This window comes from Pteronotus mesoamericanus, unplaced genomic scaffold (genome assembly GCF_021234165.1).
Source record: "Pteronotus mesoamericanus isolate MK-2021 breed Mesoamerican mustached bat unplaced genomic scaffold, CSHL_Meso_final contig_35, whole genome shotgun sequence".
NCBI lineage: Eukaryota > Metazoa > Chordata > Mammalia > Chiroptera > Mormoopidae > Pteronotus > Pteronotus mesoamericanus.
Window position 1 is genome coordinate 2,249,416 of NW_026555139.1, and position 18,655 is coordinate 2,268,070.

An 18,655-nucleotide genomic window follows, 5' to 3' on the forward strand; every position below is an offset into this window, starting at 1 on the left:
CCTGGATGCCATAGTGTAAGATCTCTCGAGTAACCCTGTGGAGAAGTGCACAGGATGAGAGACTAAGGTCCCCTGCCAACAGCTCTGTAAGAAAGGCATCTTGGAAGCAGCTCTTCCAATTCCAGCTAAGCTTTCAAGTGACTGGCAGCTTCATGTGTGAGCCTGCAGCAAAATCCCAGATAACCAGCCTCTGAGTTCCTGGTCATCAGAAATTATGTGAAATGATAAATTCTTGTTGTTTTAAGTGCTAAATTTTGATGTAATTCAGTATGTAGAAATTAAAAATTAACAAAAACAATGGCTAACATGTTTTAAGTGCTTAATATATGCCAAAGATACTTTTAAGCATTTCATACATGTTTATTATATTTTTTCTCTATTTTACAGATGAAGAAACTAAAGCGTAGAAAGGTTAAATAATTTGCCAGAGTAAAAACATAGTAAATGACTTAGATATAGCTAGGTTCTCCTTCCATATGTGCTTACCCTGATGTATGTTTGATTTACTGCTGTGCTATCTGTGTTTCTTATTAGATTATAAAACTCATAATGTCAGGGGAGGCATTCTACCCATATTATTGGAACCTAGCAGAGTGCTTGGAATACAGTATGCTTGAAGTAAAATGTTGATAAATTTAATAAATGAATGATGAAGTAAATTTCAAATTATTACATATCAGCTCTTTGCTCACTCACAAAGTTTGAGCTTTTGAGTGTCTTAAAGAGCCATGTAGGAGAGCTTCACTGTCCTTTCATGTAAAATCTGATAAATTGGACTTATTTTGTTGCTAATATTATATGGTGTAAAAATGCCCTAATATAACCTATAAACAATATTTCATGAATTTTCAAAATAAATCTAAGGAAAACTAGAAATAACCTAAATAACCAACATCGTAGTTTAATAAATTATGGCACTTCAATGCAGTTAAATTTTATGCAACCACTAAAATTATAAAACTATATTGAATCAAGAAAAATGTTGCAAAGTATAGTATTTAAAATTAACAGAAAAAATAAGTTTTATGAAAATTCTTACTAAATATTATTTAGTTATTAAAATATAAAGAATATTTTTACTCCATGGAGTGACATTAAAGATATATTTTTAAGTTCTAATGTTAATAATATGTGGATATTATTGTGCAAACTTATATTGTTCATTAAAAATTATTTGCAAAAATGACCCTACCCTAAATGACAACAAACACTGGAAGAACATTTCATGGGAAGCTTTGTTCTTGTGTATAAAGCTTGATGCCAGTCTGCCATGTCAATGAACACGGTACTTCATGCCAATGGCATCACACGTCAATGAGCACATAACCCAGCACAAAGTAAAATCAATTGGCTATTAGCAGATCCCAACCAGAAGACTCAGCATAAGGATGCCCAGAAAGTAGTAAAGAGAAAAACCTTAAACACTGTCTTGTGAAACTCCTTACTTTGTAGATGTGGAGATGTAAGATCAACATTCAGATCTCTGAAGTCTTAACTGAATGACAGAGAATGCTGCAGACTCTGTAGCTTTCTCATATATGTTGTATGCCATAAGTATATCCTACTACATTGACTATTTTACAGATGGTAAAATTGAGGTCCAGAAAGTTTGATTGACTTAATACGTTGGCTCAGAGTGTGGTTTCTCATGTGACTGTGCAGGTTCAAATCTTTCTCAAATATTTAACAAGTACATGACTTGGGAAAGTTGCTTAGTCTAAGACTCAGGGTCATCTAAAAAAGTGGGGACAAAAATATTCCTAAATTGTAGGATTGTTGTGAGTATCAAACTAGATAGTTCACCTGAAGTTCCTGGCAGAACACCCTCATCGGATGATACCTTATTCAATATAAGCTTCTTTAATTGTTTAGTATCAAACATGAGAGATTAGAGCTGTAATTCCAAATGTCATCTTGTTTTATAGCTCCAAGTCTGACATTTGTTTGGTCACAGCTCAGCTGTCATCTGATGCTAACACTGCCATGAGAAAGAAGTGGGACCTTGAGACCTTTTTCTTTCTCTTGGGGTCTTCCTCACCTTTGAAATTGGGTGTGTATGCTTGGGGCTGGATTTAGTAAGCTCTGAGATTGCTTCTAGCTCTGGGATATTGTTCATTTGTTCATTCATTCACTTGTGCATTCCTTCTTGAGTACATGCAATATAAAATGAGCGGCCTTGATTCAGACCAGATTCAGAGATGGTCCTGCCCAGAAGGCAGTTAAGAAAAGATGTTTGCATAATACAATGCACAATCAGGTAAAAAAAAAAAAAAATGAAAGGAGCTATTAGCGGGAGAAGTCTTTAGGACTTAAGAAGGAAGTAATTGACTTTAGCATGAAACTAGGGTAGGATGAGTGGAAAATAGAGCTTTCAGGAGGGACCTTGAAAATAAAGTGGACTAGAGGAGTAATGGAGAATGAACTTGGAGAGGGAGGGAGGCAGGCCCACATCTTGAGGGATTCAAATACACATCATATAAAAATGTGCATAACACCACAGAGAAGCAGTGGACAGTCCAGGGAGGCAAAGCCTGGGGAAAGATAGATTTGTGAAAAGGGGGATAAGAAGGAAGAAAGAGAGAAGGAAGAGTAAGGGAAAATTTATCACTTCTAATGATGAAATATGGAGGCTAAAGATGGGTATAATATTGGTCATGAGCCCCGAGGAAGAACAGGCAGGGGAAGAGTGGGATGACCAAGTTCTAACTGAGGAACAGTTAAGGATGGGGTCTCTATTGGACATCAGATCATGGTAGCCAGGAGAAAGCAAATACAAGGAACTAAATCTCTGCAGGGGTGCCAGGGCTAATTGCACATAAGTTGCTTCTCACACCGCAAAGGGGCTACAGGGGCATGCCATGGCAGTGGAGCGTGACAGAGAGCACAGCACTACCTGAAACCTGAGGGAAACCTGAGGGAAACCTGAGGGAATCCTGAGGGAAACTCTGGCCCCTCTGGGGCCAGCTGAGATGGGAGCAGGCCTCTGAAACCCTTAGAGCCCCGTCCTGGGGTCATCACAGATGAAGGGGAATAAACACAAAATGCTACAAACACTTTTCTATTTGCCAGGAGAGCAGACGGATGCTTCCCTCCTACTAGAGAAGACTGTGGCACATCCCCCTAGTGGGAAAGACCCCGTTGTCCTTTGTTTCAAGGCTTTTATTGAAAAACTTATCATTGGGCTAGACAACAAGAATGCATACATATACACATTACATTAGTTTGTTAAGTTTTACAGAAAACAGATACCTTTAAGAAAACAAGTGGCAGGAGTTTACTGATTTACATGGGTCCGAGAGAAGACTAGTCTAAACAAAAGAGAATGAAAACAAGGGCAAGCGCCTTAATGATAAAGGGCAAGGGGTGTAAATAATGTGAAGGTCCTTCACAGCATGAGCTGACCAGAGATATGAGGGAGGAACAGAGAACACTCTAAAGAATTTACTTTTAGGCCTGATTACCCTGGCAACCGCCAGATCTGATCTAGGGCTGTTTTTCCTGCACTGCCAGCCAGGCAGGGGGAGGGAACCACCAAGAGATAAGGAGACTGCTTTCCAGCTGTAATGAGAACTCTAGCTGTGTCCAAGCCAAGCTGAGAAGTGTGGGGGCCTCTTTGCCCCTTCTCTGTGTTCTCAATTTCTTATCTGCTGCCCATATTGGCCAAGGCCTGTCTTAGGTTGCCCCTCCCCTGAGAGGTCTTACCCGTCATTGGCCATTGACCCTCACAAGGCAAAGCGGAGGGGCAGGGGCTGTGTCCCTGCCCAGGGGAGCAGGTCAAGTAGCCTCAGGAGCCTGTTTCTCCAAGGCCTCCTGATTATTTCTAGCTTTGTGGCCCTCCATCCTGTTGGCAGGTTTACAGCTCCTGAAACCAGGCCAGGCATTTCCCAACAGTTGCTTATTTGCTCATTAATTCCTTCCTTGAGTACTCAGCAGGAATTACCAGGAGTTTTTTAGGATTGTGTATGCAAAGATGAAATCAAGTGCCCCATCCCTGGGTCTGAGCACTTTGCATTTTAACCATAATATCCCAGGCTTCAGAGTAGATGTTTAGAAAGTGTGCTAGCATCTCTGATTCAGACCAGGTGTCCTTCCACATGAGCAAAGCCTGGTAGGGAGGGCACTCACAGCCTTTTCAAACAGTAACAAATAACCCTATGGTCTGAGTAGTGCTGGAGGTTGGCCAGGAAACCATCCACTGCTACTGCTATGGGGCCAGGCTTGTCTCATAGCCTTTGGTCCTCATGTCATTGAGCCTTAGTTCCTCATTTTGTTCAAACGTGCACTCGTAATATTCCACCTTCATCTCGGGATCATCTTTAGGTGCATATACATTCTGCAAGTGGCTATTTCCTGTTGGATCATTCATAATAAAGTGGGCCTTCATTTTTCATTGATGATCTTGTCCAGTTCCCGGCTAAACTCCTGCAGTTTGTTCATCTGGCCAGGATTGGAACTGTCACCCAGTGTGAAAGGGTTCTTGGTCACCAGTTCCCAGATGTCTTTCAGCAGCCTCTCTAGTGTGGTAAACTTGCCCTGGAGGACAGACATTCCTAGTTCAAATTCCAGTTCTGGGATTTCCACACTGCATGTCTCAGACTTGAGCAGGTCTCCGGTCATATCTGAGGGATCTGTGATATGAAGACTGATCCTAGTGCCCAAGGGATCTACTGCCCCTCCAGACTTTACCTCGTTGGTCCAATGGCCACAGTACTCACAGTTGGTGTCCATAATAATAACCTCCTTGAGGTGAGGGATTTGAACTAGCTTCATGTTGGTCTGAGCTGGAGCATTCCATTCTGTACATTTGTGTTGAACTGTAGTACTGCATTTCTAAGATCCTCCTCTTCTGGCTTCTCTTCTGGTGCCTCTGCCTGGAACCCCAGCATCTCTTTCTGTGCTCTGGTTCATGGTACTTTAGCTCTAGAAAGGGGTTCTGGTCTTTGCCTATAGCAGACTGGCTCACCACTGCTCCCAGCACATGGGCTTCATTCACAGAACACCATGGAAGTTCTGGGCAGCCCTGGGTAGATGAAGGTGAACAGAGGACTCAAGCCAGGGCTTTAGTGGCCTTTGTTAATTTATTATTATTATTATTATTATTATTATTACTACTATTATTTGCCAAAGCAGCTGCCAGTGATGTGGTAAGACTAGTATTAACCAAAGGCAGAAGAAAGAAAGGAGGACTTGATGGAGGTGAGGTGCAAAGGAGAAAAATGAGGAAGGAGGGTAGGGATGTTCTCCTGCTTGCAATGTGCTCCCAGCCTGTCCTGTCCTCAGGGTTTCTGCTATCATCACCTTCCCTCTTTATAATACAGGATTCTTAAGTCAAACTAAACACTTATTATTTGATTTGGTAATTAGCATGATAATTTTTGAAGGACGTTTTGTGAAGGGGGATGAGAGACGTGGCTTAGCAGAAACAGATATCTAATAGAAAGATTAAAGGGCCAGTGGTGATAAGGTGCTGAATTAGAGCTGGAGCTTAAAATATTGAAAGTAAACTGTAATTTTTTTAATAAAAAATTTTAAAAGGGCATATCTGTCCAGCTTGCTTTGTCTGAGTCCCACATCCCAGAGGCCAAGGGGCATACAGAAGATCATTTGCTACCTGAGGTGGCCAGGAAAAGAAAGAGGCAGAATGTGAGGTCAAAATCAGTTCATTGGGTCTCAATTATAAAGTCAATATTGAAAATCAGGAGCTAAGAAGAACCTGGAATAAACCAGTTAATGAGCAATATCCATCCTGACTTGGAGATCAAGTGTATCATGACCAATATGTGAAAACTTTGCAAGTTACTTCTTCATTAGAGTTGTGCTCAAATTCATGTAGCATAAGCACAACTGAATGTCTTAAACAATTAAAGATTTTCTCATACAAATGAAAGTCTTGAAACAGCTGTTTAAGCTGGCACAGTTGATTTCAATGTCATCTGTATCCCAGGCTCCTCTCTTTCCATGCTACCACCCTTAAGTGAGATCTTTGTTCTCTTGTTTACTGCTCTATGTTTGTAGTAAGCAACACCCCTCCAACCTCATGTCTGCATTCCAGGAAAACAGAAGGAAAGAAACAAAGAAAGCATCACCTGACCTGGGAGTCAAAGCCTATACTGAAACCCCCAGTTCAGGGCATGTAGTCACCTTTGGCTTCAAAGTTGCTAGAGAGTCCACTGGCTTCATTACTATGCTGAACAATATATATATATATTTTTTTTTTTTTGGTAGATGAGCAGGGAAATAAATGATGAACAGGCACTTAGAAGTATTTTCCTCTTTTCTTCCTTTTCTGTACAATAATCAGGTGGTAATCCATTCAAGGAATTGAGCATAGAACTTGGCACTATAGAACACTAATGATAGCTGTGAATATCAACTCTCCTCCTTAGCTCTTTCTAAGAGAGTCCAAATGGATTTCCAGTTGGCTCTCTGACCAAAACTGAAGGGAATTTTTATTTTGAGAAGTATGTTTTATGGGGTGTGTATATGTCCAAACTCAGTTAGTATGGACATATACATTTAAAATGCAACTTTTTATATATTAAGTATACATTCATATGCCTGGTGGGAGGAGGAGTGTTGATTGAAAATATTTTCTCACTTGAACTGCTGTATTGATCCAGAAATGTGTGGCCTTTGTTTTATTTTTTATTTTTATTTTTTGCTCTTAAATTTTTTCCTTTTATTTCATAATAAGTCAAGAACAATTAGATCTCCTCAGACACAAATGAACCCTTCCAATTACAGTGGGGTGGGAGAAGTGGCATGTAATGTGTACACATGATCACCTGGTCAGTTATCTTAGCACCATGATATGGGGGAAAGTTGACTTTTTGCTCATGTCACTTACTTTAGATCAACAATCATGTCAAAGGAAGCTTTCCTGGAGGAATTTGCAAGGATTATTTTATCTCTAAGATGGTAGTATTTTATTTATTTATTTATTTATTTATTTATAATTTTATTTTAATTTATTTTTTCAAATACATTTGTCTCTGCCTACTCCCCACCACTTTCCCTTGCCGCCTCCCTCTTTCCCTCCCTCAGCTCTTCCCCTTTGGTTTTGTCCATGAGTCCTTGCTATATGTTCCTTGACTTTCCCCTTCCCTTCCTTTTCCCCGCCCCCCCTCCTTCCCTCTTGTCTCTGTTGGTTTCTTTTCCTTTCAGTGTTTCTGGTCTTATTTTCCTTGCATCTTTGTATTGTTGGTTAGGTTCCACTAAAAAAAGGACCAGTCAGGAATAAAGAATGCAATATCTGAAGTAAATAATACACTAAAAGGGATAAACTGTAGGTTAGATGAAGCAAAGGAGCAAATCAGTGATTCGGAAGACAAGGTTGAAAAAAACACCCCCGAAGAGCAGTGAAAAGAAAAAAGAATTTTTAAAAAATGAAGAGAACTTAGGACATATTTTAGAGAACATGAAGTGTAACAATATCTGCATCATGAGAATACCAGGAGAAGAGAATAAGCAAGGGTTTGAGAATCTATTTGAAGAAATAATGACTGAAAACTTCCCTAATAAAATAAACAAAAAAGACACACAAGTCCAGGAAGCTCAGAGAAACCCAATCAGTTTGGACCCCAAAATGACAAGGCTTAAAGACAAGGAGAGAATCCTAAAAGCCACAAGAGAAAACCAGATAGTTACCTACAAGGAAACACCAATTATAATGTCATCTGATTACTCAAAAGAAACATTTCAGACCAGAAGGGAGTGGTGTGAAATATTCAAGGTGATGAAAAACAAGGACCTACAACCAAGGCTACTTTACTCAGCAAGGCTATCATTTAAATCTGAAGGAGAAATAAGGAGCTTCCAAAGCAAGAAAAAGCTAAAGGAGTTTATTAACACCAAACTAACACTGCAACAAATTTCAAAGAGCTTTCTCTAAGAAGAATAAAAAGAGAAAGAAAGAAAAAAAAGAAACAGAGGAAAGAGTCTTAACAATAAATTGGTACTAAATACTTATCTATCAACAATCATCTTAAATGTAAATGCCTTAAATGTTCCAACTAAAAGACAGAGGGTAGCTGAATAGATAAGAAAACAAGACCCATATCTATGCTCCCTCCAAGAGACCCACATCAGACAGAAAGATAGAGACAAACTAAAAGTAAAGGAATGGAAAAAAGGTATTTCATGCAAAAGGAAAGGGGGGGAAAAGCTGGGATACCAGTATTTATATCTGAAAAAAGACTTTAAAACAAAGGCTTTAGTAAGAGACAAAGAAGGACACTACATAATGATAAAGGGAACAATCCAACAAGTGGATATAACCCTAGTAAACATTTATATACCCAACATAGAATTACTTAAATATGTAGGGCAAATCTTGATGAACATAGAGGGAGACATTGACAGATATACAATTATATTTGGATATTTTAACACCCTTTTGACTTCAATATTTAGACCTTTCAGACAGAAAAACAACAAGGAGACAGCAGCCTTAAATTACACACTAGATCAAATGGATTTAATTGATTTCTTCAGAGCATTTCACCCCAAAACAGCAGAATATACCTACTTTTCAAGTGCACATGGAACATTTTCTAAGACAGACCACATGTTAGGACACAAAACAAGTTTTAATAAATTTAAGAATATTGAAACCATGTCAAGCATCTTCTCTAACCACATTGCTATGAAACTGGATATCAATCACAAGAACACTGAAAAATATGTGAAGATATGGAAGCTAAATAACATGTTATTAAACATGTTATAATATAACATCAATAACAAGATCAAGGAATACATCAAAAATACCTTGAAACTAATGAAAATGAGAAAGCAACAATTGAAAATCTGTAGGATGCAGGGAAAACATTCCTTAGAGGGAAATTCATAGCATTACAGCCTTACCTGAAAGGAAAAAAAGGAAAGAAAAGAAAGAAAAAGCAAAAGCTCAAATAAACATTCTAACTTCACATTTAAAGGAACTTGAAAAAGAACAACAAACAAAGCCTAAAAATAAATAGAAGGAAGAAAATAATAAAGATCAGAACAGAAATAAACAAAATAGAGTCTAAAAAATGATACAAAAGATCAATGAATCCAAAAGCTTTTTCTTTGAAAAGATAAACAAGAATAACAAATCTTTAAGCAGATTCATTAAAAAAAAGAACCCAAATAAATAAAATTAGAAGTGAAAGAGGAGAAATAACTGACACCAAAAAAAAAAAATACAAAAGATTATGAGAAAATATTATGAACAATTATATGCCAACAAACTGGAAAACCTGAACAAAATGGATAAATTCCTTGAGGTATCCTATCTTTTAAAACTAAATCAGAAAGAATCAGAGAATCTTAATAGACAGATTACACCAAGTGAAACTGAAACAGTAATCAAAAAACTCTCAACAAACAAAAACCCTGGACCAAATGGCTCCAGAGGTGAATTTTACCAAGCATTACAAGATGAATTAACACCTCTGCTTCTCAAACTATTTCATAAAATTCAAGAGGAAGGAAAGCTTGCAAACTCATTTTATGAAGCCAACATTATCCTAATTCCAAAACCAGATAAAGACAATACAAAGAAAGAAAAGTAAAGGTCAATATCTCTGATGGACATAGATGTTAAAATCCTCAACAAAATACTGCAAACCAAATACAGTAATGCTTCAGAAAGATCATACATCATAATCAAGTGGGATTTATTCTGGGACTGCAAGGTTGGTATACCATTTGCAAATTACTTAATGTGATTCATCATGTAAACAAAATGAAGAATAAGATCCACATAATTCTATCAATAGATGTAGAAAGAGCATTTGATAAAATCCAGCACCCATTTATGATAAAAACTCTCAGCAAAATGGGAATAGAGGTAACATACCTAAACATCACAAAGGCCATATGACAAACCTGCTGCCATCATCATACTCAATAGGCAAAAACAACAAGTGTTGCCCTTAAGATCAAGAACAAGACAGGGATATCCATTTTCTCCTCTCTTATCTAACATAGTACTGGAAGCCCTAACTACAGCAATCATGTAAGAAGAGGAAACAAAAGGCATCTAAATTTGAAAGGAAATAGTAAACTGTCTTTTCTCACAGATGACATGATATTGTACATAAAGAATCCCAAAGATTACACCAAGAAACAACTAGAACAATTCAATGAATTGAGCAAAGTAGAAGAATACAAAGTTAATATACATAAATCAGTTGCATTTTTATAAGCCAATAACAAACTAACAGAAAAGGAAAATAAGAAAACAATCTCATTCCCCATTGCTTCAAAACTAATAAAATACCTGGGAATAATCTTAGGTTGTGAGACATGGTTGTAAAACAAGGTTGTAAGAGACATGTACATAGACAATCATGACATGGACGAAAAAAATGAAGAAGCACATAAGTGGAAGCACATATCATGTTCACGGATAGGAAGAATTAGCATCATTAAAATGCACATACTGCCCAGACCAATCTATATATTCAATGCAATTCCTATCAAAATTCCAATAGCATATTTCACAGATCTGGAAAAATATTTCAAAAAATCTTATGGAACCACAAAAGCTCCACCTAGCAACTGCAATCCTGAGACAGAAGAACAAAGTTGGGGGAACCACACTACCTAATATCAAACTATACTACAAGGCCATAGCAATCAAATCAGCATGGTACTGGCATAAAAACACATGCATAGATCAATGGAACAGAATAGAGAACCCAGAAATAAACCTACACTTTTATATTAAGAGTAAGTAAACACATACAATGGGCTAAGGAGAGTTTACTCAATACATGGTGTTGGGAAAATTGGACAGACACATGCAGAAAAATGAAACTAGACCACCTTCTTACACACACAAGAATAAATTCAAAATGGATCAAAGACTTAAATGTTAGACCTGAAACTATAAAATCCTAGAAGAAAACATAGGCTGCAAAATCTCAGACATTATTTGTAGCAATTTTTTTATTGGATATAACTCCCCAGGCGAGAGAAACAAAAGAAAAAAATAAACAAATGGGACTACATCAAATTAATACATTTTTACACAGCAAAGGAAGACAATGAAAAGACAACCTATAGAATGGGAGAACATATTCATTGATTCATCTGATAAGTGGTTAATATCCAAAATTTATAAAGTAATTACAAAACTCAACACCAAAAAACAGACAACCCAGTTGAAAATTGGCAAAGGGCCTAAATAGACACTTTTCCAAAGAGGACATACAGGTGGCCAATAGTCACACGAAAAGATGCTCAACATCACTAATTATAAGAGAAATACAACTAAAAACCACAATGAGATACTATCTCATGCCTATCAGAATGGCTGTCAACAATAAATCAACAAACAGCAGCTGCTGGCAAAAATGTGGAGGAAGGGGAACACTTTTACACTGTTGGTGGGAATGCAGATGGTGCAGCCACTGTGGAAAGTAGAATGGGGATACCTCAAAAAAATTAAAAATGGACCTGCCTTTTGATCCAGTGATCCCACTTCTGGGACTTTATCCAAAAGAACTCAAAACACTAAATCAAAAGAACTTAAGTACCCTTCTGTTCACGTCAGTGTTATTTTCAATCACCAAGATATGGAAGCAGACCAAGTGTCCATCAGTAGATGAGAGGATAAGACAACTATGGAATACCTCGTGGCTATAAAAAAAAAAAAAATTACCCCTTGCAACAATATGGATGGACCTGGAGAACACTACGCTAAGTGAACTAAGCCAGATGGAGAAAGAAAAATACATTATGATTTCACTCATATGTGGAATCTAATGAACAAACTGTACTAACAAGGAAAATGGAGACAGACTCATAGATAGAGAGCAGATGACAGTTGGGGATGGGAGAGGTTAAGTTGCAGAGAGATAGAACAAAAAGGAAAAAGTACTCATAGACCTGTACAACACTGTGTGATTGCTGGGGGAAACGGGATATAAGGTGACTACTATGTAATGCAAAAAAATATAATATGTAATTAATAAAATACAAAAAAAGAAGTCCTGCACTAGGGGGTTACTATGACCAATAAATAATAATTTACATTCATTTAAAGAATATCACTGCATAGTAATTTTAACTGCCTCTTCTGCTTTTTCTTTGCACCTCAAGTAACTTCACGCTCTTACCCATTACTAGCTCAGAAGGCCTTCAGGCTAAGAAATCTAGAAAGACTTAAGAAAAAAAAAACAAAAACCCTAACACAAGTAGAAGAAGAAAATAAAAAAGGTAAGAGCAGAAACCAATACAATTTAAAACAGAACACATAATTAAAATAAAAAACTGATTATTTAAAAAGATAAACCTCTAGAAACACTGACAGAGATTAAAGAAGAGAAAACACAGTTACCAATATTAGGAATGAAAAAAAGGATATTACTATAGACCCTGCAGACATTAAAAGAATAATATGGGAATATTATGAAAACTTTTATGGTAACTTAAAAGAAATGGGCCAACTCCCTAAAAACATAAATTACCAAAATTCACTCAAAATTAAATAGATTACCTCTGTAAAACAAATTAACTTTATAATTAAAACCTTTTTTAAAAAAATTTTCCAGGCCCGGATGGTTTCACTGGAAAATTCTAAGAAAGTTTAAAAAAGAGGTGACACCAATTTTACACAATTTCTTCCAGATAATAGAAGAAAGGGGGACTCATTTTATGGCAATCAGCAGAAACTAAGTTTGTTTTCAGAGAGAGTGAGATGAAAAAGAAATATATATACATATATGAGTGTGTGTGTGCGTATATATATATATTATATATATAATTTTTGAACCATTTTGTGTGTGTGACGGTGGTGGCATTTGATTTTAATCATGTGTATGCATTATTTTAAAAATAATTGTAATTAAATATAAGCATTCTGGTTGCAGGCCTCAGAGTCACCCAGCACAGAGCTCTCAGTAGTTAATTTTATGGACTCTGCCATGGGAACCCAGGTGACCCAGTTGTCATTTCCCTTCTAAAATATATTGTTTTTCTCTACAACTTTAGAGCTTTCCCAGAGAACTTTCAATTGCAGGACATCTGACCTGGATTATCTCAACTCTAATAAATCTAATTTCCCCTAAATTGGGTTTTGGGTCTATAAAAATAGGGTGATTTTAGGGTATTTTTCCACAGTCAGCCTCAGGAGAACAATCAATGAAGTTCTCAGAAAAGAATGCACATTGAGGAAATACCCTTTGAGCTCACCGCATCTGTGAACTTCAATTCTGTTTGTGGTTTCATATTTGCTGAGCACCCAGAGTGTATCAGGGGACTTTTAGGGAAAGAGCATGGGGAGTACTGTATGAGAGGTCATGGCACTATGGATTGTGAAACTACAGTGGTTGAAAGTATAACTAACCTTGGTCAAACATCCATTTGGGGTGAGTGAGAGGGGCTGTGCTATGTTATGCAGCCCACTTGGAAGAATGGTGAAGGACATAGGGGCAAGATGGAGTCAAAGGTTCATGGACATAAAATAATCCCATGGTCCTTGCATAATCTTGGATGGATCCCAGGAAAAAGGAATTAAAACCACACAAAGTTGACCTAAGGTCTTTAAATGGGGGAGGGGGGAATTAGTTTACAAAATCCTGCTTTATGTCAAGAACAAGATCTTTTGAAAACCACACTGAGATATTTTTTTAAGCTAGATGTGTCTGGATGAATCTCAGTTTTATTTTGTCCTAGCCTATTGCAGAGGCTTATCAGACATTTTGGATACTTAAATTGTTGACTTTTTTTCTAATCACTTAAAATATGCAGTATAGCAGTAGAGGGACCTGGTTGGTTTCACTTCTGGAATCCGATTTCTTCCACATCTGGTCCAAAGTCAGTTGTTAAGCATGATCTGAGGCACTTCAGATTTCCTTCTGTGAGAATGCAACATCTGCTACCCCAATAAACAGCCCTGTGGAGAAGCTATAAGGGGATTGGACAGAAGCTCTCTTATGGGGTCTACTGAGAGCCACTGCCCCTACTGCCCACTGAGAATTCAGAAAACACAGCATAGAGAGCAGCAGAAACAGGGCAAAACTTCTTTCCAAAAGACCTTCCTTGCCCAGACACTGCAGTGGATACAAGCAAAATCACATCTGAAAAAAGAGTAGATGGGTTCTGACAACACAGCAAAGACCAGCAGAATCAACCACCCTCTTCTTTCTGAAGCATAGACAGATGGGAATAAGAAAACAAGAAATTATAACAGCAAATGCATATGTAGTACTTACTTTATGTCAGGTACTGGTCTGAGAGTGCTATGTATACAAATCTATGAACTTTGTAACTTCTTAAGTTATTTTAATCACCATCTGCTAAATAAGGGGAATAAGAAACAATAGCAAGTAACTTGCTGGTATTGTCACATAGCTAGTAAATTGCAGAGGATTCAAACCTGAGTGGGCTGGCCCCAGAGTCAGTGTACCTAACTTCTGGTCTAAACATCCTCTCTCCTTTCAATAAGCAGAGACCATTGGGCTATGCCCTGGAATCTCTAACCTAATGTCATGGTTCCTCAGTTGTATAAAATTATCACAGGTCTCAACTCAAGCTGTGTGGTGGTCATTAGAGAACAATGTTGTTTTTCAATTATGTGTCTCTGATGATGCTCAGGAATATAGATAAAACTTTAACATCAGGTGGCATTTGGCACCTTTATTTTATCCTGGAGACTCTGACAGAATACATAACAAAAGCTCCAAAATGCACAAAGCAATACTGAAAGAATTGAAAGTAACAGATAACAATAATAGTAGGGCACTTTTTGACACCATAGTCTACTAATTGACAAAACAATAAGGTAAAATGATAGGATATTTTGAACAACTTGGAAAATTCAATCAACATAATTGATTTATGCCCTTTCACAAGATACTGCATATAATAATTTCAGAATTCATAATTTTTAAACATGATATGTATTTGACCATAAGTATCAACAAATTTATAAAAATTGAAGTATTAAATATATGATCACAAAATAAATTTTAGGAAAAAATGAAGATAGCAGAGGAGTGAATGGAAGTTACACTGATCTCCTCCCAGGACCAATCTGGAATTACAACTAAATTGTGGAGAAATCACTTGGAACAAACAGCTGAACAATAGCAAGAGAGAAGCCTTATAACCTCCAACAGACAGAAGAATCAGCTTTAGCACAATATAACTGGTAGGGAATGTGATAGAGATTCAAGAAAGCAGACAGAATGCCCATGGACAGCAACAAAAGATGAATATTGAAACAGACAGTTAGATCCTCCTGAGAAGAGTGAGACCTAAACTATAAGCAGGGATCTCCAGTGTACAGCAACAGAGCTCAAAAAGTACACAAATAACAACCAGCTAAAAAAGTCTCAGGGTTGCTCTCTGCCAGAGAGGGATGGCTGGATACACAAAGAGCCTTTTAAAGGGCAAACACATACATTTTTATTTGCAGAAACTTACCCTGTTCTCCAGCAAAAGTGGGGACAGAGTGGGATAGAGACACCGGAGAAGAGACTGAGGAAAGAGGCTTTGTGGAGAGAACTGAGAGAATAGCCAGCGGGATCCCAGCGCTGATTCATCCTGCATACAGCAACAGCTATCTTGCTCAAGCAGACCACACCCCTGAGTGGCAGCAGCATGAGAGGACAAAATAGCCCTGCCCCCACCCAAGGAGGGACTCTACCCTGGCCCAGGGGTACTAAAGCCTGACTGCTAAGTGTAGAGTGAATAGATTAACAACAGAAGGGGACAGCCACAGACAGTAGATTCCTGGAAGTCTCAAAGAGACTGCCTAAGGTCAGACAGGGACAACATCTGACATCATCAGAGGAAGATCCAGAAAAAAAAATAGTTGTCTCCCACCATAGAAGTTCACACCAAAAAGTCAGGAAATCAAGACAAATCAACTTAAGAAGTAGAAGTAAAAAAGAAGGGTCTCACAAATAATGAGGGAAAAAAAAAAGAAACATCCCCCAATTAAAGGGAAATGAAGAATCCCCAGAAGGAGAACTAAATGAAACAGAGGCAAGTAAACTATCACATATTCATTCCAAACAACAGTTCTAAGGAAGCTCAATGAGCTCAGTGAGCTCAGAGAGAATTACAAAAAAACTACAGGGAAACTATGTGGAACTAACTGCAAATTATATCAGCATGAAAAAGAACATAGAAACTATCAACAAGAGGCAAGAGGAAATGAAGAATATAATTTCTGAATAAAGTAGAAGGAATCAAAAGCAGGCTGGATGAAGCAGAGGAACAAATCAGTGAGCTGGAGGACAAGGGAGAAAAAAGCTCCCAGAAAAAGCAAGAAAATAAAAAAGACTCAAACAGAATGAAGAAGTGCTGAGGGAAATGCAGGATAAACTGAAACATAATAATATCCATATAGTAGGGATACCAGAAGGAAAAGAAGAGGAGCAAGGGATAGAGAATCTGTCTGAAAGAGTGATGATGGAAAACTTGCCTAATTTGAGGAGAGAAAAAGTCACACAAGTCCAGGAGGCACAGACAGTTCCATTCAAGAAGAACCCAGTGAAGCCCACTCCAAGACACATCATCATGAAAATGACAAATAGCAAAGACAAACAGAGAATCCTAAAGGTAGCAAGGGAGAAACAGGTAGTAACATATAAGGGAGACCTAATACAGCTAGCAGCTGACTTCTCAACATAAACACTACAAGCCAGAAAGGAATGGCAAGAAATATTCTAAGTCATGAAAAGCAAAGGCCTGCAACCAAGACTGCTCTACCCAGCAAGGCTCTCAATTAAAATGGAAGGCAAAATAAGGAGTTTCCCAGACAAAAGAAGGCTAAAAGAACACACCTCCACCAAACCAGCATTGCAAGATATGCTAAAGGGACTGTTTTAAGAAGATGAGGAAAAAGAGTCTATGAATAGCCAGTTCCTTTCACAGTCACCAATACTTGATATTACCAATATTTTTAATAATTATTAATATGATTGGGACAATGATGTGTTATTTTAATTGTTACTGTATTATTTATGGAAACTAAACCTGTTTTTGTATATTTCTTGCCTATTTCTATTATTTTTAAAAAGCTTTAAATGGCTTTTTGGTATTCTTTATCCATTTGTTGATTAAAGGTTTGTACAATATTTTTTCCTTAAAAAACACCAAAAAACTCTTAACCCTTTTTTAGATGTGTTGCAAATACTTTCCTATTCTATTACTTGTCCTTTAACTTTTCTTTTATCTGTATTTTACTATATAGTCTTAAATGTTTAATATAATCATATTGTCAATATTTTACTTTATAGCTTCTGGGTTTGAATATGTTACTGCAGTGTAAGAAAAATATTACTTTGTATTTTCTCCTAAAACTCCTTAGATTTTACATATTGACTTTTAAGTCACCCAAATATTTCTTGTATAATGTGTGAAATAGGGCTCTATATTTGTCTTATCTCAAGTAATAGTGGTCTATGCACGTTGTTTGTTTAACAAGCCTTATTTTCCCCATTGATTTGACATATGAACTTAATCATATATTACATTGTTAGACAGATATTTATGTTTGTTTCTATAATGTTCATTTTATTTCAGTGATCTTCTTGGTTATTTCTGTGCTTGTGCCATGTTGTTTTAATTGCTGAGACTTTATAATGAATTTAAATTTTTAATATTTTATAATGGATCTTGACATTTAAAAAATAAATAAATAAAATCAGTCTGCATTAGAAATAAGAAAGGAAGAAAGAAAGAAAGAAGGAAAGAAAGAAACTCCTTCCTTTTGTGACATCATGGGTGGAACTGGAGAATATTATGCTAAATGAAATAAGCCAGTTGGTGAAAGGCTTTGTCCATTTATGATCTCACCTATAAGTGGAATCTATTCAACAAAATCAACTATAGAACAAAATAAACCACAGGCAAAGAAACATGGAGGAGACTGAGCAGTGATCAGAGGGGATGGTGAAGGAGGACAATGGTGAAAAGAAGAAGAGACTAAATAAAGAACATGTATGAATGACCCATAGACATAGACAAGAGAGTAGGAATTGACTATGGGAGAGGAGGGCAGTGGGGGGTGGGTGGAGGAGAGCAAAGTGGGAAAAATTGAGACAACTGTAATAAAATAGATATGATTTAACATAATTTTTTTTAAATTAAAAAAAAAAAAGATATGGCTGAAATCCCAAAGGCTCATACAGGGCTGTTCAACCCTGCGCTGGATCTAAACATCTTCAGTCCTCTTGAGAGATGGCATGGTACACATAGAATTTCTTAATCCAGAAATGGTAAAAAAAAAAAAAAAGTTTTCTATTTGTGCACAAGTTGCAGGGTCAAAGGGAAACAAAATTGCTGAATGTCAATAATGTGTTAGAGACTCTTCATACATGAATTCTAAGTCAAACTGACTGCAAATATTAAGTGTAAATATTGTTATAGTAATTTTAAAGGTGATGGAAAGTGGACTCAGACAAGTACCTTGGCAAAGTCACAGCCCATGAATTGTAAAAGATGTTTTTAAGGCAGATTTGTCAGAGTCATATTGTTAACCACCCCCATGAGTCCAGAGCCTTCCCCACATTGGGTCCTCTTGCTGGCCCTTCACTTCTGCATGAGAGGTTTCATGAACGGTCAAGGGAAGCTCAGGACAGTGTCCAGGCCCTGCTCCTGCCCTGTCATCCTCTTGCTATGTGATCTCCAAAACGCATTTAACTTCTTT

General features: G+C 37.2%; 1 pseudogene; it reads right to left on the reverse strand.

Annotated features, from left to right (window-relative positions):
- Positions 1-4,204: 4,204 nt before the first annotated feature.
- On the reverse strand, positions 4,205-15,546 carry LOC129073197 (zinc finger protein ZPR1-like; annotated as a pseudogene).
- Between the last annotated feature and the right edge of the window lie 3,109 nt (positions 15,547-18,655).